Below are 24,048 nucleotides of genomic sequence, written 5' to 3' on the forward strand. Positions count from 1 at the left end.
TCTCTCTCCCCCTCTCCCACTCCCTCTCTCCCTTTGTCTTTACACCCCCATTGTGTGATTGTTCTCTCTCTCTCTCAAAGTAAATAACAAAAAAGAAATAGAAATTAATTAAAAGGAATGTTGGGGGGAATCTACCATGGTTTCTCTGTGGCATAACCACCTTATTTCTATACACGATTGTATTGCCAGCCTATGTATACACGTCGCAATGTAGTTTCTAAGAGAGAATGAGTACTATTGGTCTTTGGTTTTAATATTTGATCATTTACTTTATTTTGCCACATTTCTCATGGATTTCACGATTAGTACTTTAAAGTCTGTATGTAATGATCCTTAAAGTTACATAACATAATTTGCATATCCATTCTCCATTGTTACTGACTTTATATTTAATGAATCATTTTTTTTTAAGTTTATTTAGTTTGATAGACAGTGTGAGCCGGGGAGGGGCAGAGAGAGAGGGCGAGAGAATCCCAAGCAGGCTCTGCAATGTCAGCTGAGAGCCCAACACTGGGCTCGAACTCACAAACTGTGACATCATGACCTGAGCCGAAATCAAGGGTTGGATGCTTAACTGTCTGAGCCACCCGGGCGCTCTTTAATGAATCATTTTTCATTGAATAGATAACATTTTTTCATGTTCTAAAATAAATGAAATCCTCATATTCAGTGTTTAAATGTTTTTAAATGTTAAAACTGTTTTCAATATTTAAAATCTTCCTGAAGCATCTAATATAACTAATTTCTTCTTTAATAAAGTAAAGTAAGGGGTGCCTAGGTGGCTCAGTCAGTTAAGCATCACACTTCATTCGGCTCAGGTCATGAACTCATGGTTCATGGGGCAGTGAATGGCATGGAATTGCCTTTGTGGGGCCAAGAAGGTGCCTCTTCCTTGGATGGATGGAGCCCAAGCCAGAACGTAAGAGCTAAGGAGCTGCACATCGGGCTTTAGCCCCAGCTAACCCCTACCCACGTACCTTTGCCATGACCTTGGTTAAAAGTAGTAACGAAGACCCTGGGAAGTTAGGTGGCTCAAACCAGGATTCAAACCTGTCTCTTTACTCTTAAGGCTCTTCTATTTCCTCTTGGCCCATGAAAGATGGTCATCACTATATGGTTAACACTTGTTGAGCGCTTCCTGTATACTTTGTGTGCACACAGTCTATGCCAGAAAGCTTTTAAAGCAAGACCTTCTAGGTACACTCTGTTTAATTTCACACTAGGAAGTCTCTCACTGTTGTATAAGTGGGAATAATTGGATCTTAGCAGTCAAGGAGCCTTGTGTGGCACCTCTGTGGGGCTTGTGGATGGGATCTATGGTCCGTATGCTCACTGTACCCGGGAAAGTGAGTGCACACAAACTTAGCCTCAGCTACGTACTCCTAAGCCCACATCAGACCTTTCGGTTCTGAGTCTCCCCAAGATTCTGCATTTCAACAATCACCTTGTGACCTTTAGGCAAATAAAAGCTTAGAACACACAACAAAACTGATCAGGGGCCTTCCTTGCCTGAATTTCTATAGGGACTTCTTCTGTCTACATGATAAAAACTCAACTTCAAAGCATTGAATTATAGGAATTGCTTTATCTGGAGTTACCCACATGTATTGACACTCTCTTGTCTGCAACTGTAACTTCATCATGCCAAACTTTGCGTTAAAATGATAATACTAATACCTAAAGATTACCATATGTATGCAATGTTCCATTATGAGTATTTGCCAGATATCTTCCATTCAAGTATCTTATTAAGCCTGGGAGGGTAGGTATTAGTGCTACTCTAATATACGGAATAAAAATCAGAGTCTCAGAGAGGTTAAGTGATTAGTTCAAGGTCATTTCACCATTAGATCTCAGACGATGGCATCCTAGCCTCAACACACTGGCATGTGATGCTGATGTGTCTCCCGAATTGTGGACATATCCACAAAGCCGTGAGCAAGCATGGTGTGTTTGGAGAATGGTAACATAATTAAACAGCTTTGAAAACACCCTGGTTTTTTGCTTCCTGTGCAAGGATGCTGACAGAGAGTTAAGTAAGCCAGGTTCCCAGTGGCCCCGAGAGGCGGGACCAGAAGCTGCTCCCTAGCCCTTCACGCATCCAGCCTCTCTGAGGCATGTTCTTTCTGGATGGCACGTGCCACGCAGTCCCTCCGGGAATCCCCTTTGAAGGAGCTACGGATTTCCATGACTGTGCCCCGACCCTGAAGTCCACCCTAAAGCACCGTCAGACCGTGAGAATGGGTATCGGAAGCAACAGTGTTTTCTTCACTCTGTTTGAATTCTCCTACAAGCCCTAGGAGCCTAGTACATAATGGCTCTTGTTCCCACCTGTGTCCCTCACGCAGCCCTAATTTTCACAGACATTTGTGTCCTCTGATTGGAGAGCTCTGTCTGGTCTCCTGTGCATCCTGCATTGCTGTTTCTGGCCCTTTAGAATTCTGCGTCCTCCACTCTCCATCTGCCACGAGATATACCTGCCCCTTCAATATTGGTAAGGGAGGGGGCATCTCCTATAGTTTGCTACGAAAAGAGTATCTTACAGGGTTTAAACCCATGTGCTCTGAGGGCATATTGGACATGCCAGGGATTGGTGTAACATTTTTAGGTTACACCTCACTTTTCATGGGAGACACTTGGCTAGAGGCAGTGGGCAGACAGACAGAGATAGATGACACCAGACCCCACCTTCATGCGACGTAAATCATTAGGGGTGGTAAGATGCACCCAGGGCATCACGTGTCCTCTCTAAATGTCCACCTGCTAAATAATGACCACCTCCCTTCCACCAATTGTTTCCATTTGTAGAATATTGTGCTGATAGAAAAGAATAAAAGGTAGTTCTGCAAGTAAATTAAAATTAGAAACCAAATCTGAAAATATAAACATTTTGTAAGGTAAATTATGGATGTACATATGCATGTATATTAAAACATCATTAGTAATGATCACTTAAATGTAGATTTATTGACAAACGGAATGCCCGTGGTATTTTGTTAAAAGAAAAAACACGTTAAAATGTGTGTAGAGCAGTATTCAATTTGACTTTGTGAGCGAGAGACAGAAGAAAGAGATGAAGAGAAGTCAACACCATATTTTTTCCCACTGTCTCAGGATAGTGGATTTTTCAGTGACTTTTTCCCTTTTGGTTATTGCATGTTTTATTTTTTTAATTTTATTTGTTTTTAATTTTTTATGTTTATTTTTGAGAGAGAGAGAGAGAGAGAGAGAGAGAGAGAGACAGAGCATGAGTGGGGGAGGGGCAGAGGGAGACGGGGAGACACAGAATCCGAGGCAGGCTCCAGGCTCTGAGCTGTCAGCACAGAGCCCGACGCAGGGCTCAAACTCATGAGCCGTGACATCATGACCTGAGCTGGAGTTGGATGTTTAACCCACTGGGCCACCCAGGTGCTCCGTTTATTATTATTATTATTATTATTATTATTATTATTATTTTAAAATGTTTATTTATTTGTGAGACAGCGAGAGTGTGAGAGGGAGAGGGGCAGAGAGACAGGGAGACAGAGAATCCCCCGTGGACTCCATGCTGGCCGAGCCTGATACTGGCTTGGACTCTTGAGCTGTGAGATTGTGACCTGAGCCAAAACAAGGAGTCAGATGCTTAACCGACTGAACCACCCAGGTGCCCCTGGTTACTGTATTTTTAAATCAGTTCCCTAAAATTCATCTAAACTCATCTTGCACTATATACTGCATTTGTTACATGTTATTACATATGTATTCTTCCCAAAATCTAAATATGGCCTTTTAAAGAAAAGACAATCAGCTCTTGTCACCTCTAAGAGTTCAGTTCATGATCATCAACTTCCTCACAGGAGGTGAGGAAGAGGTGAGCTTTTCCAGTTATCCTTCTGATGTATCTCAGTTATAATTAAATATCAATAGGAATGAGGCTGACTTCGTCATTAATGAAAACTATATTTAATAATTCATACTTTTCCTGAAAAAATTTGCATAACACCAGCTGCTTTATTTAACCAGCAATATCAATGTATAGGTTATTCCACTTATGTAATGTTTCGGTGAAATGATGAAAAAAACCTCAAACTAAATATACACGCATTTGTTTAAACATTATTGACAAAGACGTCTTTATTAAAGCATCAATATTTAAACTTTCAAAATATCAGATCTTAACAACTGTGAAATGCGTCTGTCCCTAACACTTCCTCACCCCTGGCCCCCAGTCTCCTGTGTCTTGAAGGATGCAGATGATTCAGTTTGAGTCCTAACTAAAGTAAGAGCCCCCTGGGCTCTGCCCAAGGGCTCTGGGGGGTCATCAGTCATTGATCTGTGGTTTACTTATGCATGTCTTTCTGCTTTGCGTTCATGACACATTTGACTGACCTCAGGTGATTTCCGTATCCTTCAAGATTTTTTTTCCTCTCCTCTGGAAAACTGAACTTGAAAGATGACGTGAATTTTGTATTAAATGAGATGTTATCCTCTGCAAACATACTCATATAAATACAGCAGCACTCTAGAGGCACTGTGTGATACACACACACACACACACACACATATACACATATATACACATATACGTATGCATATATATGTATATATAATAACCTGTCTGATGTGTGTATATATATATATATATATATATATATATATATACACACATATATATACGTATATATTTTAATAGAATGAGTCATAATGATACATAGTTCCCTTATCAACGAGGAAAACAGCTGATATACTTCATCTTGTCATCTTTAACCAACCTCAGGACATTTGCTCTGTTAAAACCACTACTATAATAAGTTCCACTGTTGTGTTCACTTTTAGATTTTTCTTCCACGGGTTTAGGATGTGCAAGTGAACAAATTCTGATGTGGACTTGAATGAATTCTAGGCACGGTGAATTCTTTAAGAACTGTGTACCTGATTTAGATAACAGAATAACTCTGTGTGTGTGTGTGTGTGTGTGTGTGTGTGTGTGTGTGTGCGCGCGCGCGCATTTCCACCAGCTCACATGTCTGTTTTTAAAACTTTGTTGTGAGTATCTCCTGTATCATGTCTTTAAGAAATATGTTGTGACGTTTCTTATAGTGCATTTCTCCGTAATACCCTTCTGTGTCTCATGTGTGCTTTTAAAAATCTGAAGGCTGTCTTTTTAGCTGCTATGGAATGTGTGAAGTTTCTACACGCCCAGGATATGTGGGGCTGCGGACAGCTTGATAGAAGAGGGTGGGTTTAAACAGAAAGTGGGGACGGGGTGGAGGACGACTGACGGACGGAAGGTGGTTAAGGGATTATTCTGACTGGTCAGCAGCATTTTCGCTGAAAGGTAAGCTGCTGAACTTCTTAGTACTGATGAGGCAAAACAGTAAAACCCAGCCTCAGAGAAGAGAGCAGGGAATCACAGGCCGAGAGGACACGGCACAATGAAGACGCCCACAGCGAGGATCAGCGGGACATGGATTTGTCTCGGGGCCGCAGCACCTGCTCCTAATTGGTGCTAGGCGCTCCCCATCGCCGTGGGTCAGCGCTCAGCCCTCCTGGCTGGGCTGGCACAGAGGCTCCAGGCTGATTGCTGCTGCTCCCGTGCGGGTGCCCCCACGTGCTGAGCTAATCGTGACAGATAGAGGGCAGACAGAAGCCCGCTCGCTGCTCCCAGTTAGCTGCTTGTGACAAGTAAGGCGGCCGACGTGCATCTCAGAAAGGGGAGAAGGACAGTATCCTCCTGGGCTAGCACGTCAGGTGCTTTCTTCCCCTTGAACCTCTAGCGACGTTTTGTAGATGCTGCAAGACTGGATACGAGTGCTTTCCAGAAACAAGGCTTGTAACGTGGGAACAGATCCTCTTGCACTCAGATTATGAACACTGGCTGTTTTGAAAGGGATGTGCAGGACGCAGTCTTGGCGAGAAAACTTGCTGCATAATCTTACGTGGGCTCCCGATGAAACTTTCAACCGGCAAGTAAGTTTTATTTCCCCTCCCTTTTCCTAATCTTTCACATTTAAGGCAGCAGCGGCAGAGTGCAGAGAAAGTTCCAACTCCGCTTCAGGTACAGTGGGTCTCCCGTCATGCTGGTTCAAAGAACAGACGGGTGTGATGATGCACAAGTAATTATCTGCTGGAGGGACAGACAGCCATCCGTCTGCTCCTTCTTCCTGGTCACGACAAGTGGCCTTAGACTGTTGCTGAGATGTCAATGCAATATTTAGAAAGACACATGTTTCTGAGTTATGACTCCGTGCAGTTTGACGGGTTTTAAGAACGCTAATGCTCAGGCATGCTCTTTGCTTCTCTCTCCCTGACAAAATGTAGGAGAGAGGGCAACGGTGTGGGCACGCCGTGCTGGGTCTGTGTGTGTGAACGCGTGTGTCATTTCGCTTCGTGCGTGGCAGTTGCCGGAGGTTACAGTCAGTGATACCTCTGCCCCACAACGAACAGTGTGACGGTCTGTGATCTGTTATAATCCGGGCGTCCTGAGGTCTGCACGACAGATGTCCCAGGGTATACGTGCTCCTTTACGGAGGTGCCCAGGAGGATTAACCATTTAGAGTTTGAATCCACGGGGATTTTATCCCCCAAATGTGAAATCCTGTGGCATGGCCTTTACTTTACACACAGGGTTCAGAGCCCAAGTAGCAGGTTCCAGGCCCGTGTGCCGGCGCTGGGACGGGTCTCTGCGGTGCGTGTGGTCGCCGGCCTGACCTCATGGAGTCCAGGCGCGCAGGCACACGGGGGGCCATGGTTCCCTGGGGGGTAACACGACGGCCTCATGTACGGCCCACTCCAAGTCAGAACTCACTTGCTTTCACAGACAGAGCCGACTGTCACATCTCGTAACCAGACACTCAAGGGGCAGTTCTATCAGAGAAGCAAATACTCCTCGAACAGATACGTGTTGAAGCACAGGATGCTTCCCATCACTTTCACAGCAACTTTGAGGCTTTCTGCGTCTGCTCCTGTGAAGTTATTTTTCACTGCGCCGCGGTTTTTCTGTTGAGTTGCTTCAGTTTTGTTTTGCTCTGGTTATGTGTGAGTCCGTGCACTTATCTTTACGTGCGGGTCTTCAGATTTCAGAAACTTGATCCCCTGACTGTGCGCTTCTCCTCTGAAATAAAGGTACAGGGCACCCCGTGTCTGGTTGCACCGAGTGGGGCCGTCCTCCCCTCTCCACTCCGGCAACGAAGGGCTGAGCTGAGCGGGGAAGATGAAGCCTCCTGACTTTGTCATGAACATGACCCCTGAGAGTTAACCCTTAAGGGGTCTGAACAGACCGGGGCTGCATTTGGGAATATTATGGGGTGAAACTTTGAGTGCTTTTTATAAGGGGGTTTAAATAAAGCCTTCCACTTTCTAAGAGACTTTAGAACTTGTATCCACTAATGATACTGTTTGATGTGCTTAGTGGGCGTCTGATCCGTAACGGTACTTTTAAAAGGAACGCTGATCATTTCGATTCTAAGCGGAAAAGAACTCCAGTTCAAGTTAAATGCCCTTTACAACATTTTCCTTGGCCTCTCCCTGTTTCCGTTTTGCAAAGCCTGCACGGTGCTTTTTTGTCATCCAAGTTTTATGGGAGACAGGCTGACATACACTGAAGCCATTTGCAAAATTCGCCAGGAGGTTTTGGTGCCCAGCCTCGGTGTGAACTTAAATGCACAAGGCAATTATCATTTTTCTTGTCAAGGGAAATAACTACTTTTCTTTGATCACAAAATGTGTGTCAAGTAAGAGTGTTGAGTAATTAATGATGCCTTTCAGTAATCAGTTGATCATGTGGGCTTTTACTTTCTGAATAAATAATGAACCTTTACAATAACATTAAAGAAGTAAAAGAGAAAAGTAAAATAATTATAGACACGTGAGTCTTTGTTTAAGGGCAGATGACTGCGCCCCCGTTGTTGTGTGTGTGCAGGTGTGACCGCAGACGGGACCGCAGTAGGTACTTCTGTTCCTAATCACATGGTGTAAAATAATACACAACTCCTCTCGTAAACCACCTTTATCTCAACTTTTCTCTGGTGCAGAAACCCCCTGTATACCTTTACATTTTATTGCAGGCTTAACATGGAAGAAAAATGTATGGTTTTAAGTTTTCCTCTGAACCCAAGTCTAGGAATATATTCATATTGGCAGAAACAGTAATGAGTCTGGTTATCATCATCTCAAAGTTCAATCTTACATGGGCCTCTTTGCTATGAGCGGGTGTTGTTCATATTCCTTTTGTTGTTTGATTTGTTTTCCTACTTTTTTAGGAAAGGGTCGTCCTTCCCTGTGGGATCATTGGGTCCCTCCGTGTGTCTGTGACTTCTGCACGAATTCGTGGGGAAGACCCTATAATTACAGTGTTGAAAAACAGTATTACTTGTTAGGGTGACTTGCCAAGCTGGTTCTGTTACTCTCGGTGAAAACTTTGCGTATTGATAAGTTTGCTTTTTTAATAGATATTTTTATTTGCCATCACTCTGTCATATGACAGAGTTTGGGGATTCGAGACTCTCGACGGCTTGTGGGGCTTCATGCTCTAGTCCCATGCTGGGTGTATGTGAGGATATATTTGGGGCAACTGTGGGGGCTCGTTAGTGCTCACAGCCAATGTGAAGTCAGAGAAAAGAACTGCTGTGAGTGATTTATGTCAAGATCCTGTTCTGTTGGTAAAGTCTGTAGAAAACCCAAAGGATCAAACCCCTCAGAAACAGAATTCACGTCTTCCACTTAAGTCAAATACAAGGGCCACTTAGATCGCAGTGTGGCAGGAGCAGAGAACACACACAGATACACGCACACAACCATTACATCCTGGCCCACATGGGGGGAGGAGAGGAGGGGGCCTTGTGTGTGGGGTGAATGGGATGGCCTTGCAGTAGGATCCCCACCTGTGATGTACAGACTGACATCCGAGATGTACGGGACTGGGGAGATAAATGTGGCTGGGTTTCAGGCTGCAAATCAGAGACACCCCAGGAAGCAAGATGGACACCCCCCCGACACACACACACACACACACACACACACGTTGTTAATTATAGAAGGAGCATAGAATCCTCGGCCTCTGGCACACAGTTCTTTTCCTTGGAAGCCCTGACACATTCCCGAAACATGTTTGCCTCAGTGACCACATCTATAAAGTCAGCCCTTCAAAGTTTTTGTAAGGATCGGCTCAGATAATGAATAAGAAACCCATAAATTGCTAACAATGTAAAGGGCAATTAATTGTTCTAATCTTCTAGCATTTATCCCTCAAGACAATCACGTGTGTGTGAACAAACAGTAACAGCAGCAGCAGACCCGCTAGTTCAGTGCGTGGGAGTTTCTACCTGGGCGCCGTAATGGATAAATTTCCTTTTATCTCGCAAGTTGTTTAAAGGTTGCACTCAACCTTAAATATCAGAGCATGGCCATTGAAGCTATAAATGTAACAGGCAAAAGCAGTCATTATTTCAAGAAACTCAAGGAAATAAAGCATCTCTTTCCTTTGGACTGGTAAATGGAAAAACTCAAAGCTTTCTTATTGTGCTCCTTGACGGATAAAAAAAAAAATTGACAGGAGGTGTAACCTTCTTTAGGGCTTTTAGAGTGTAAGCATTCTCAGGCCCTGGCAGATGTGTGGTTCCTATTACTTTGAAAAGTCATTCATTCTCATGGCCAATGAAAGGGCGGGTTTCAGACAGAAGTCAGCACTGTTTCCTGAGCAGGGAGGGTGGCTGTGTGCACCAAGAAGTGCTTCATTCACAGGGGGGCCGGCTAATGAATGCCGCCCCTGTTGTCTTCACCGAGGTGTCAGAATGAGCCTTTTCTCATTCTGCATCACTGAATCCTTATGGAAATGCAAATTGTTTATCCAAGGACAGTGACTTTCCTTTTTGCTCCATCATTTAAGGGACTGAGTTCTTCGACTTTGCAGCACGTCACTGGAATCCAGAGAAGCTTCATTAAAACTGGATCAGAGGTTGTTTTTTCTTTAGAACCTTCAGTCCCTGTCTGAGAGCCAGACAGAGACCCGGAGATGTCACAGTGAAACACTCACAGACGTACACTCTCAAAGAGAGACCCGGAGGTTGTCCAGTGAAGAATGAGAAGAGTAGGGAGAGTTACAAAAAGAGAGACCAAGAAAGCTAGAGACAAGGAGTGAAAGGTGGGCAGACAGGGAACAGGGGCAGAGAGAGACTGAGATCCAACTTGAGGAAGGGGGAGGAGCTAGAGGGACAGAAAAGGAGAAGGCAGCCTCACACTGAGAGGAGTAGAAGAGGATGGACAGACTGGCAAGAAGCTAAATGGAGTAGAGACCAAAATTCCTAAGACAGAAAGGGAGATTGAGAGAGAGAGAGAGAGAAAGATGGAGGAGAGAGAGCCTGGAGGGCAGAGACGGTGGGGGGGGGGGGGGGGTAGGGCGGGAAGAAAGAGGGAGAAGAGGGGAGAGAGAGGGAGGGAGGGAGAGAATCCCAAGCAGGCTCCATCCTGTCAGCAAAGCCCAGTGCAGGCTCAATTCCATGACCTTGTGACCATGACCTGAGTTGAAATCAAGAGTCGGCCACTTAACCACTTGACCCACTGAGCCACCCAAGCGCCCCTCACATCCTACTTTCTTAAGAACAGGTCTGGTGGCAAGTTTGGTCTTTTTTTTATTTATCGACTTACTTAACATAGGGACAATTTGTAGAACAGAGAGGTGTCAGGAACTTGGAAAGAATGAGTGAATGTCTATAGTAAGAAAAGTGGAGCTAGCCTGAGGACGAGAAGTGGAAAATGAAGTCAGGAAAAGGCATACAATGGAGAAGGGAGAAGGATTTTGTAAAAGTGAGAGAAACGTGCACTTTCTTTTCTGAACTCCAAGAAGAGCTGAGAGGAGGACACGTGAAAAAGAACGTGTGTGGCTTATAAACAAGAAGGCGCACCACAAAATTCTGAGGTCCTTCCTAGCTATAAGGCAGGTGGCGAGAAAATAAAATAGTTTCCCAGAAAATGATAGAAGTTTTGAGAATTTCAACTGCAGTCGTCTTCTTTTGCTTGAATTTTTCTTTAATTCTTGAATTTTTAAGTACTGAGCTCTCTTTGCTAGATACATTCCTTATGCATGCCTATATTTGGAGGAAAGCAATCTAAGAATATACGCAAGAATTGGATTTGAATGCCTTTTCTGTTTTCTTTGATGTGTTGTTGAATTTGTTTGATAACCGAATGAAGAAAAGAATGAATGTTGAGCGTCCACTGCCAGGGTACCAGGAAGTAACCCTGGAACTTTTAAATAGGTCATCACCTCTGTGAGGTCAACAATGTAGAGTGTAGAGCAGATTTCCCCTCCCCGGTAGATTTGACTTCTGAATATCTCTGCATGAGTTTCTGCATCCGAGAGGTGCTGACAGTCTGTTCAACAACCTTACGTTCTGTCTGAGGCCGTGCACAGGAAATAGAATGTTCTGTTTTGGACCATTAGTGATCGTTACATTGGTGTGCTAATAATATTTTACAGAAAATATTAGCAAAACTTTGAGGCATTTTTACAAGGTTTATGGAGAAATCTCCACTCAGGATAGACTGAGTTCCTGGATAGCATACATTATATGAATTCTTATTTTGTATTCATAAACCAGGATAAAGAATAGAATAGAATTCAGCAGAGCATCAGATAATAAGGCTTCATTTTATTATAGTCACAAATAATTTTTCCAAATAATGGTAACATCAGTGGAAAATGTTGAGTGAATGAGATAATACTAAAGCAAAGAGCATCTCAAGTATTTTGGGGGGATAATATGTTTTTAGGGAACAGTTGCCATTTGGGTATAAATTACTTTCCCTCTCATTTTTAAGCGCACACACACACACACTCTCACACACATATATATAGGCATATATATATTTATATACATATACATACATCAAAGCAATTCCTTAGAGCTCATGTTTGTTTTAATCAAAGCAGGTGTTCATGGTTAAAAAAAAATAAGATTGTGCATATAATTAAATATATACTAGCTCCTGCTTCTCTGAGTCCCCATACACAACTTTGTTCAACAATTTTTTGGGTGTTTCTTCTTTATTTCTATCTATATTTCTAGATAATAGGTTTAGGATGCTATCTCTTGGTTTATTTATTCAAAGTATTATTTCCTATTACACTACGAAACATTTGGCTGCTTTATATCACCACCACCTTTTTTATTCCATCCCGTGTTTGAAAGACAATAAGGGAACATAAATTCTAGTTACTCTAATATGCTAATGCTCTACCAACAATGGGCTGTGATTTTATTTTCTGATTTTTGTTCTTACATCTTTAATACATGGCTATTTTTGTGCTTATTATTCTGAATATGTCTCTTTAGTTATCTTTTTGTTTTGTTTTGCAAGACATTCCACAAATCATGCAGCTCAATAACTTCTCCCAAGTTCTCTGAAACACGGGCCTCTCAGGACTATTGTTCTCCCAACACGGCACCCTCTTTCTGGTCATACTGGGACACAGACTTGCACAGCCTCTGAGTGGGGTGTGAGGTTAGCCTCCCACAGGGACCCCGCAGCCATCGGGAATGGGGAGGGGGTAGAGGAGGCCACTCCACAGTGCTTGGTGGCTGCGGGGCTGGGGGGAGCAGTGTCTGCAGGTAACATGCTCAGCCTTGCTCTGCTTCCCTAGTTAAGTCTGCTGGCCTCTGGACCGGGGTGGAGGCTCATTGGGTGCACCTCATGGACGACCTCTCTGACAGGTATTTGTGACTCCCAGGAGAGAGTGAGCAGTTGGTTGGTTGGTTGGTTGAGGATTATAAGATGTCAGCTCATGCACTCATGGAGGCTGAGGTCCCAAGACCCACAGGTGAGCCCATGGTGTGCCTTCCAGTCCAGTGTGAGCCAGAAGGTAGGGGAAGACCAGTGTCCCATCCTTTTGTGTTCTGCTGTGCGTGTGAGAGTACAGGACACACAAATCAGACGACCCTGCGAGTGTGGGGCTCAGAGAGGAAGCTGGTGCTGGCTGGGTGCTTGGAAAGGGGTCTGAGGTCTGGTCTGAGCGTTAGACTCTTGGAATCTTAGAAGAAGGGCCCATGTGTCAAAGGCCGTTGATGGTTCCAGGACGACAGACACTAGGGAATAAACACTGGTTTCAACAACTAAAGCTCATTAGTGACCACAGCAAGCAGTTCAAGGGCTGTTGGGGATTGATGGGCAGTTGGCCTGGGAGTATTTTGGTAACTGTTGTTGTTATCACTTTTGCATTTTTACTGTAATAGTTTACACTTTCAAGAGTTCCTTTCTTGTTCTCTGTTACTTCGTATGCTTTTTTTTTTATTAGCTTATTCTCTTATCTCTTTAAAAGTATTGGTTATAGCTTTATATTTTATTATATTTTATTTTAATTTAATTTTTTTGAGAGAGAGCACAAATGAGAGAGAGTGGGAGAGAGAGGGAGAAAGAGAGAGAGAGAGACAGAGAGAGGGAGACAGAGAGAGAGAGAGGGACAGAGAGAGGGAGACAGAGAGAGAGAGAGAGAGAGAGAGAGAGAATCCCAAGCAGACTCTGTCAGTGCAGAACCAGACATAGGGCTCGATCCCATGAACCGTGAGATCATGACCTGAGCCAAAATCAAGGTTTGGACACTCAACCAAATGAGCCACCCAGGTGCCCCAGCTGTTTATTTATTTAATGTGGTTTCATTTGATCCACTCTGTAATATTTTCCCTTCCAGCCCCACCTTTTATTCCTGCCTCTCCACTTGTGTTTAAGAATGTATTAGTTGGGATGTGCAGGCCCTGGAAACAAATACGCCCTCACGTGTCCTTGGGCAACATTTATGTTTTGCCTATGTGAGTATCTGCAGGTGTTTTTTATGTCAATAGGATGTTGGGAGTCTGGGGAGTGGTCTTCAACATGTGGCCTCCAAATGTTGTCAGTTTGTCATCCAGACAGCCTTCCATGGAAAACAAGAAAAATATTCAAGGGAGGGTTTTATGGGTCAAGACTGGATGGAATGGGGCACACGTGACTTCTTCCGATATTCCTGTGCCTAGACCTCAGTCTCACAAGCACTTGTAAGTACCAGGCAGGTTAAGACAAGTGCTTCTGTACTTTTGAAGTGTGTCCAGACAGAAGAAGGAAATGAACTTTTATGAATAGTTAGGTGTGTGTGTCACAAAAGGCAAGTCATTGGAATGCTCTTTGGGGGTCCTCTGTTTGCTCAGAGCTTGTGGACAGCTGAGCTCCACTGGGATGTCTCCATGTGGAGAGATGGGCTTGTGTTTCGTGACCCAGAGTCTAAGGGCTCTGTGACAGCATCTTCAGAAAATTAATGTCTAAGCTGTGCGGCAGGGAAGGTTAGGGGAGGATTGCTCAGCCTTGGGGGGGGAATCCTGCTAACTGAACCAAGGCCCTCCTTTACGATGTCCAGCTGATAGCACAGCCCTCCCCTGTCTGTCCTGCCACTTCCTTTGCTAAGCGCCCCCATATCCTATGTCCTGCAGACCTGACCAGCTTTGTCATAACCACTGTCTCCTCACCATCACCATGTGCTAACTAACTACTTTTTTCTACTCTGCTAAATAAGTTTCTGGTCTTTGCTTTCAAATTTGTTGAAATCGCCCATTTTCTTTTGCCACTTCTTTGTCACTGTGGTTTCACATTTCTTTCAGTTTCTGTACTGAGCATGTGGAGGATAACAGATAAGTACTTTTGATCAATCTGTCCCTTAATATCGCAAACTTACACTTCAAACCCCCTTCAGAAAAAGGGGTTTTGTGGAACGGATTGGGTTATACGGGATTGCATTTAAACATGGACTCTAAAAATTAAAATGTTCGTTGAACATCTTTTATTGATGACAAGATATCAGAAATACTTCAATTGCTGTCTGTAAAACGGTGATTATAATCATTGTTTCTTTGGAAATGCTTGGTTTTGAACCCATTAAGTGTATGTCAGTTCCTTGTCAGTGAATTATATTTGCATGTATTAAGTCACCTCAAGCCTCTGTGTTTTGCTTAACACACACACACACACACACACACACACACACACACACACACACACACACACAAACACCAGGCTTCATATCACACTTATTTCTACTGCATTGCTATTTATTGTTGAACACAGTTGTTGAAGGCACATTGGGAGGAAGAAATAGCTGTTACACAGCTCATCAGGAAATTCTGTCTCCTGCAGCTTTTCAGCAAGTCACAGCGTAGGAATTTAACAAGGAACAAAACAGAAACAAGATTTTTGGATAAAGTACAGCATTCACACAAAGAGTATGCCTTAGGGTGTGTTTTTTTGGCTATAACAAAGTGATTCTTGTAAATGTTATAAAATATCTTGGTTGTCAAATCAATTTTAAGTTATAAATGTTTTTGAAGCCACCCACCATGGTAGAGGTGCTTATTTTTGTCATGGAGTAAAAATCAGCCACAGTTTCTGAGACACTCACTGTCATTTCCTCCTGTTCCATGTAGCTAGAATTCTTCTTGTGGGTAGTGATACTCTTTCTTGACAGCCTCGCCTAAGAAATGACCTGGTTTCCAGAGGTCCTTGATTCTACAGAGAATTAGACTTATGAGTTTGAATTCCCCTCAAATCCAGTGACCCATTAAGTGAATTATTGAAGCCATTCCTCTGTGTTGTTGTTGTTGTTGTTGTTGTTGTTGTTGTTGTTGTTGTTGAGAGAGAGACAGAGACAGAGCTCCAGTATAGGGGGATGGCACAGAGAGGGAGACACAGAATCTGAAGCAGGCTCCAGACTCCCAGCTGTCAGCCCAGAGCCTGACATGGGGCTTGAACGCACAAACTCTTGAGATCATGACCTGAGCTGAAGTTGGTAGCTGACCCAGCTGAGCCACCCAGGCCCCCCGTTCCTCTGTTTCAAAGGCAGGTGGACTCCAGCCCCACTGCTTGACTGGAATGCCCAATACCAGCGTGTCTCCCCCTCCCTGTACCACCTGCTGCCTTCAGGGGACTGCACAATTCAGTATCCTAGCTGCTCCTTGATCTCTGAACCTCTCTCGTCTCTTACTGTTCATGGTACACATTTTTCTTTTGATTTATTGTTCCTGTAGTTTGTTTTCTTAATCGTATTCTTCGGGTCAGTTTTCAGGCAGCTTTTCCACTGTGTGTGTCTCAATGTTCATGTGCTCATCTCTGCTTCCCTACTTTCATCCTCTCCCTTCGTTCCCATTGGTTCCCATCTACCCCATCCACCCTTAACGTCCTCAGTGGTCCACAGCTTCAGGTGGTTGCTAAGGTCACACCTCCTGCATCTCCCAGCTTCATTCCAAGGCTCAGGACTGCGAAACCCACCGCGTCTTGGATATGGCATGGGTATCTCGGGCTCACCGAGAGTGAGCCAGGTTTGTGAGCTCTCCCCAGCTCGCCCACCGCTCCCCTTCACTGTATTCTTATTTCGGGGACTGACAACACCCAGCATCGCATCAACCGGCTCCAAACCTGTGCGCCAGCCTTGAGATGCTCCCTCGCCTTTCTGCTGTTTTTTCATCCAATGTCACAGGTTTCCCGTCAGTTCAGTGAGAACCAAACCCTCCTCCCTCCTCCCCTCAAGGTCCCCATGAGATACCCATCTTCCCAGCTTTTCTCCCTTCCCCCTCCCACGCTGCTCCTTGCCCTCTCCCTGCCTTTATTTCCTCTACATTGTGTGCACCTTAGTTCATTGTGCTTCACTTCACTGCGCTTTGTAGATACTGTGTTTTTCACAGATTGAAGGTTTATGATGGCCGTGCATCAAGCGAGCCTATCTGTACCATTTTTTTCCCCAGCAGCACTGGCCCACTTCGTGTGTCACATTTTGGTACTTCTCGCAATATTTCTGGCTTTTTATTATTATATTTTTTATGGTGATTTGGGATCAGTTTCGGGTCTGTTTGGCTCTGATTTATATGAATTGGTTCATCAGCCCTGTGCAGGGAAGACAACAAAACATAGACTGGCTCCTTCTATGTCCAAGGCTCTCCTCCCGGGTTCCCGGAGCAGTATCACTCCTAGATAATAGAGCTGGAGTGTGCCAGGGTTTGCAAAAGAGAGCACTTGAAAGTAACTGAAGTGGTAAACATTTTAATAGCTTCTTACACTGAACCAAATTTAGTCTTTTATCACTCACATCGACTATCACATAATGATATGTGAATCCTTAGACATGTTCTTTAAAAACTCTAATGCAAAAATTCAAATATACATACTTTTTAAGGGAAGGACTGTGCCCTATTTCATACGTATGTATCTGTATGGCAGCCACAGATAGCACATGTTCAGAAGTATGTTATAGGTTGTGATGCTTCATCACTTGGGTTCATGTGACAAGGGTTTTTTTTTTTCTTTTTCTTTCCATCTTGATTTAGAATATTTTCTGAAAACTTCCAAACTGTGGAGTATAATTCTTAAACTGCTTTTAGCATGTTTTGTCTGCAAATTTTTAGATTTTTAATTTTTTTAAATAAGCGATTCAATTAAACAATATGATGTGGTTCACTTTAAAAGGGAGATCATGTATTACTTTTTATGTCAAATTGACATTCTGTCTGAAGGTAAGATATTTGGGGCCCCTGGGTGGCTCAGTCAGTTAAGCTTATGACTCTTGGTTTTTGGTCAGGTCATGACCTCATGGTTCATGAGTTCGAGCCCTGCATCAGGATCTGTGATGACAGCACAGAGCCTGCTTGGGATTCTCTCATTCCTTCTCTCTTTCTGCTCCTCCCTTGCTCATGCTTTCTCTCTCAAAATAAATAAATAAGCTTTTAAAAAATATTGAAAGTAAGATATTCAAAATCAGAGACTTTAAGGGACAAGTTTTGGATGTTATTCTTCTAGGCTAGACTAGCAAAATCTAGAAAACACAGCTTGAGTGATACTACAAGATCATATAAATATCTTTATGTAGTTAACCTTGGAAGGAGGTAGGAAAGGTACTTTTATGGGTACAAGCTGTAGCAGAACAAGTGTAGTGATAGGATGATATCAGGTCCTGCTATTCTGTGTTTGGTTTTATCTTCATTGTGTTAAAACAGTAATTGTTTCCTTAGTAAGAGATACTTACTGAGGGGAAGAAAATGCCATGGCACACAGTACAGAATAAATGCTAGCCAAGTCTGGTTTCCCCTTTCTTTGTATCGACATACATTCAGGAACTTATAACTCATCATATTCTAGAAAACATCCTCCTCATTAGAAATTCTGCTACTATATTTATATTTCTCATATTTATATTCCCAACAGCAGTGACCTATATGGTGCCAACAAAGGTTTATTAAATGAATAAATCAGACAGCTCTTCCTTATGACTAATCTATACCTTGTATCTTTGATTTCTATAAACAGCATTATTAAAGACATTTGAAATTTGAATTGTCTGAAGTCCTGGAAAATATTGTTGAGATTATTTTTTTTTTAATTTTGGCTTTTGAGTTCTATTATGGAAGATATTTTTACAGAAGCTCTTACTTGAACTAGTGGCAGATAGTGAATCAGTGTCACAATCAGGTGCCTGTTCTTGGTGATGATACATGTCCTGTGCGGTTCGTTCACAAGCTGCATTTGGGGATTTAGCGGTGGACTTCCCAAATGATGTGATCTCCTTAAAATACCCACTAACACTGATACACTCATGAGAGGTGGAGGTCATGTTCTCACCAAGTTGCCAGTTTGCTTCATATGTTTTATAATCTGCAAACAGTGAGTGGCAGAGATGGTGACACAGTCCTGTCTCTCTCTGACCCCAGAAGGCAGTCATTGCCTTATGCCCATGCACTTGGAGAAGAAGAGCAGATTACGTCCTACGTGTGGCATGCAGTGTGTTCGTTGAATGAATGTATGGACAAATTGTGTTTTATATTCAAATAAAGTTGAATGTAATACCATGTTAGTATTTGGGGCTAATACAAATCAATATTAAAAGTATTTTTGTTTGGGTCTTACTGAATTAAAAAGACACATAAACGGATGTTTAAGAAGTTCAGTGGGGTGCCTGGGTGGCTCAGTTAGTTAAACGTCCAACTTCAGCTCAGCTCATGATCTTACGGTTCATGGGTCCATACCCTGCATCAGGCTCTGGGCTGACAGCTTGGAGCCTGGAGCCTGCTTCAGATTCTGTGTCTGTATCTCTCTCTACCCTTCCCCTACTTGTGAGCTCATTCTCTCTCTCCCTCTCTCAAAAATAAATAAACATTAAAAAAAATTTTAAAGAAAAGAAGAAGTTCAGTATAAATCATTGGAAAAGTCTGGGGTATTTATTGTTTTGATAGCTTATAGATATTGAACAGATGTGAATTCCAAGGCAATGTGTTCTTGTTGTGCAGTGATACTTACAAAAGGATCCTCGTTGAAAAGAATTATAGTGATATTTACAAATGCATATACTTTTTTTTAAATCTCCAGAGGATTCTAGCTGACTAGTTTAATCTTCTTTAACCCACAAAAACATGGACAGTCCATTTGAATGAGAAGAGTATTATCTAAATTTCTTACTGTTTTATTCCTTTACCTATACGAAATTCATCAAGCCCAGATCACTCTTGGCTGGTGAAAATTCTCAGAGTGAAAACTAGTTTTCAGTACATCCTACTAAGAATTTTTCTGTGGACATGAAAAAACAAAGTATGAATAAACATATACCTTTATGCAAATGGAGATATCTGTATTCATTTTGGTCAATTATTATTTTACAGTATCTGTTGGCACTTTGATTATTAGCATCATCATATGAATATATTGAAGAGAAAATAGGCTTCTCATTTGATTTGCTTACCCTCAATAATATTTAGTGTAATACATACAAACTTGTAGGTCCTGGTTTCAGTTACAATTACTTTGTTTTTATGTATTTAATCATTATACTATCATTTTCCTGTTTATGTGTATTAATGTGATTGGATAGATAATTGCACTCTATAGTTGGTTCTTTCTGTTTTCAACAAATGTTTGGAGATTCTGGCATGATAATAAGTTGCCATTTTAAGGGACGTGGACACTGAGATGGGACGAGTGATCACATATTAAAAATCAGCATAGAACTCATGTATCAATCACCTATTGCTAAATTAATGCTGTGTAACAAATGACCTCAACACTGGCAGTCATTGCTCATGTACCCAGAAAACTGAAAACGACAGCTCTGCCTTGTCACCTGGGCTCAGTCTCAGCTAAGTGCTGGCTGCTTGTCGGCTGAACTCAACTGACCTTGGTCGAGAACACTGGGGCTACTTGGCTGTGCTTCCCAAGTCTCTAATACTCTAGTCTATCATGGCGTGGTAGCATGCCCATGAAAAAGGCACAAAAGATAGGGCAGGCTGAAATGCCCAAGTGCTTTATAGGCTTTCCATTTATTAAAGCAAGTCATAGGCTAAACTCAGAGTCAATGTTGGCAAAGTTACCTGCAGAGTTCCCTGACAAAGTGAGAGGATGCAAGGAAAGGTAAACAATAGGATCCATTTGGGCAGCGTAATATATATATATATATATATATATATATATATATATATATATACACACATACATACACACACACACACATATATATATATGTAATGTAGATGTATGTATACATATGTATACACATACATACCTACATACATCCACTAATTATCTCCAAATATTCCTGTTAAAAGATTATTAGAAAGTTGTTTCAGGGACTTACATAGCACCTCCAATAGTTGAGCGAGGAAGCAGGTAATTGAAAGGTGGTTCATACTTGGGAGTCATGTGGATGGCCTGTGAAATCTCTCTGTGAATGGAAGGACCCTGGTGACTGCCAAGGAGTAGCATTCAGGGTCTTGGCTCAAGGAGAAGCATCATGGCCTGAATGGCCACAAGTAGTAGATTAGGAATTGGGGCTGAGGTGGCCCTGTGGTACTCTAGAGCAGGCATCAGGAACTGGAGGCCATGGGGAGGGTGATGGCATGAGATCCAATTCCAGCAAGGAAAATTAGGGAAATCATTCATGACTCATCACTCATGACTCTGCCTCTAGATTCTGGAACAGAGTGGGAAGTTGATTTCTAGGTCCTAGGAGATAAGTGGTAAGGAAACTAAGGCTATTGCCTGTTGGTGGTGGTGATTTAAGTCTAGAATATTGGCAGACCACACAGGACTCTTTCTTCTCCTCAGGAGAGGAATTGGAAGGAGGGTATGGTAGGTGTTAAGTTTCCAGGTGTTTAAGTTCACATGGGGGACTCCTTCAGGACTCCTTCTGTCCTCATGCTGTTTCCAGCTCAGCTGTTCCTAGGGTCCCAACCACAGGAAGGAAACATCTACTGTTTCCACTTAGGTGAAAAAGGAGAAATAGAAATGGGGGGGGGGGGTGGAGAGTTAAGGGTAGGATGTATTTTCTAATTTCTGTCTCTGAAGAGATAGATGGAGGTAGCTGTCATCCCTGATGCCTGCATTTTTCTCCAGAGAACAATGCACTTTTTTCCCCCTTTTTCTTGCCTCAGCCTGAGGTTACAAGGGCTGGATTGGAGGGGCTTAAAGATGAGCAGCTGTGTGCCTTTATATTGATTTAAGCTGACCACACGGAGGAATTGTGAGTTTCTGCCTTGACTGGTAAAGGATGTTGGGGGACCAGCACATCAGGAATGTTCCTTCAGACCAACAGGGGCCCAGTTATACCTGTCATGGGCATCCAGGTTACTGCAGGTAGTAATCCTGCAGGGCTGCCCTCACATAGGCTCTCAGGAAGGCTTATGAGGCATCCCCCATCTGGGAGATTATTAAGGGGATAGAAAATGAAGGTAGGGAAGGGGAAGGGGCTTGAAGGAGAGAAACACACTTTTATTCAAGAATTAATTCTGAGCGAGGGGCACAGGCAGAGTGAAAAGGAGGGAGGCGTTGCAGGGGTTCCTGTGGTTAGGGAAGATTGAACAGTTATTTTCCCGAGCAGTGAACATTGTAGAATAGCCAATTATTTTTCAAGGGGAATAAGTAGGAAAGACATTTTTATAGAGTGGATCTAGGTTTATATTGTCTTTCCTACTTTTTTTTTTCCTTGTCTGTGCCTTCCTCTGACCTGATGTTTGGTCACATCTGTGTAGCTGAAGGCTTCCTCTGTTCTAAAATGAAGACACACTTCTTCTCTTAGTGTTATCTCAAGGCTTAGGGAAGGTTGACTGGCTCATGCAACAGGTGGAAACCACAGGTGAGGTTAGCATGAGCTCAAGGGAGATGGGGGGCCAGAGGGAAAAAAATAACATAATATTTCATGTAAAAACTTAATCCTTTCACCTGTTATCAGCTTCTAATTGTTCGCGGCCCAAACCAGCATCATGTAAGGGTATAAAGGAAGTAAAAGTCAGTAACATACTCTGGTATTTATACAGGTTTACATGTAAATATCTACTGCTTTTGGCCTCCTATCCATTTTCTCCTTCTGGTAATAACTCCCCCCTTTTTCCTGGCAGACAGACGTCTCCTGCCTCCTTTCTAATTCATATAGTTCGACAGGTGCTATCCCATCCAACTGTTCTGTGTGTGGACACTGGAGCAAGCATGGTGAATCTGAAGCTCAGTGATTGCCCAACACAGGAAATGTGTCCTACTCCCAGCCAAATAGAGCATCTGTGTATCACACCTGGGCATTTTGCTGTAACTCCCAGGAGAATGCCACTCTGTTTCTCCTGGAACATATGCACACATGTACCTGTGTATATCATGTGTTTTTAAAGTTTATTTGAGAGAGAGAGAGAGAGAGAGAGAGAGAGAGAGAGAGAGAGAGAGAGAGAGAACGCGAGTGCACAAGTGGGGGAGAAACAGACAGAGGGAGAGAGAAAATCCCAGGCAGTCTCCACGCTCAGCGCAGAGACCCATGCAGGGGCCAATCCGGTGAACTGTGAGATCACAACCTGAGTCAAAATCAAGAGTCAGAGCTTAATGGGCTGAGCCACCCAAGCACCCCATATCATATTAAAAATCAAACAATGAGGTTATTGACTGTATATATTTATTTAGAAATGTGCCAGGGAAGGGTTACATTTTGGGGTAGGTACAGTGCAACCGAGGCCAGTGTTGTAAATTCCGTATGTTCCCCTGCATTTGCACATTCATTTTACTGTCTTCTCTCCGTAATCCCAGGGACAGCATGGATCTGAGTTCATAGATTTGGCACTCATTTTATTCTGGGTCTGCTGAGGCTGCTTGTGCTGGTGGGATGGCCGAGTGTGGGTCTGAAAGGGGATCACCGAGAGCTGTAATTGTGGCGTGCAGCATGGGACGCTCTTGGAACAAATTAAAATTGAGAGAATGAGATCTTTGTCCCCAGAGGAAAATGGAGACCTTCCAGGGAGCTGGGAGCCTGAGGCATGTTCCTAGAGTGGACTGTTGGCTTTCCACAAGACTGGGGAGCCCTCTCTGCCTGCACTGGGGAGCCAGCCTGTTGCTCTGCTGGGCCAGCTGAGCCTCTAGAACACCAGGAAGGCTCGGCAGGAAGCAGGAGGCCAAGGGGGAGATGCCCACCTCTTTGCTACTAGTGTTGGTAAATTCCTCTGCAACTACTTTGAAGTACAGGAGATTTGATGGCTTAGTATTTTTTCATCTTACCCTGTTTGAAATATATTAATTGAATGATGTTCTTTGCTAGTTGATGGGGAAACAGTGGTGATGCTCTGGAGCTAACATTTCACAAAAGGCTTATGTAGACGTTTCCAGCCTAATTTAAAGATGTAGAAACTGAAGCTCACAAAGTTTAAGAAAGTGAAATGCATCGATGGTAAATTGTAGAATCAGGATTAGAACCCAGGTACGTCTGCTACATGGCCCGTGTTTTTTCCCAGGGTGGTAATGCCAGACCATGGAGTCATCTGGCATTTCAAAACCCACCCTCCACTGATTGTATAATTGCTACTATTGAGTGAGTGTTAATTTCTTTTCAAAGCAGGTGACTCAATTATCTGTTTTATACATATTAGTTCCAAAGACTGGTCAATTCTGTTTTTTTTTTTAATTTTTTAATGTTCATGTATTTTTGAGAGAGAGAGAGAGACAGAGCATGAGCAAGGGAGGGACAGAGAGCAAGGGAGACACCTAATCCAAATCAGGCTCCAGACTCTGAGCTGTCAGCACGGAGCCCAACACGGGGCTCAAACTCAC

The 24,048-nt window shown here is 43.1% G+C and overlaps 1 protein-coding gene across 6 annotated transcripts in view; it reads left to right on the forward strand.

Annotated features, from left to right (window-relative positions):
• PCDH15 (protocadherin related 15) overlaps positions 1-24,048 on the forward strand; it is a 1,549,353-nt gene that overhangs the window by 613,833 nt on the left and 911,472 nt on the right. The window contains exon 1 of one of the 6 annotated variants that reach the window (XM_045040938.1): positions 5,234-5,949. The exons of the other annotated variants lie outside the window; for them this stretch is intronic. The gene's annotated coding sequence lies outside the window, so the exon portion shown is untranslated. Of the gene's footprint in view, positions 1-5,233; positions 5,950-24,048 lie in introns of those variants that run through there. 6 annotated transcript variants of the gene reach the window in all.

This window comes from Felis catus, chromosome D2 (genome assembly GCF_018350175.1).
Source record: "Felis catus isolate Fca126 chromosome D2, F.catus_Fca126_mat1.0, whole genome shotgun sequence".
Classification (NCBI taxonomy): Eukaryota; Metazoa; Chordata; class Mammalia; order Carnivora; family Felidae; genus Felis; species Felis catus.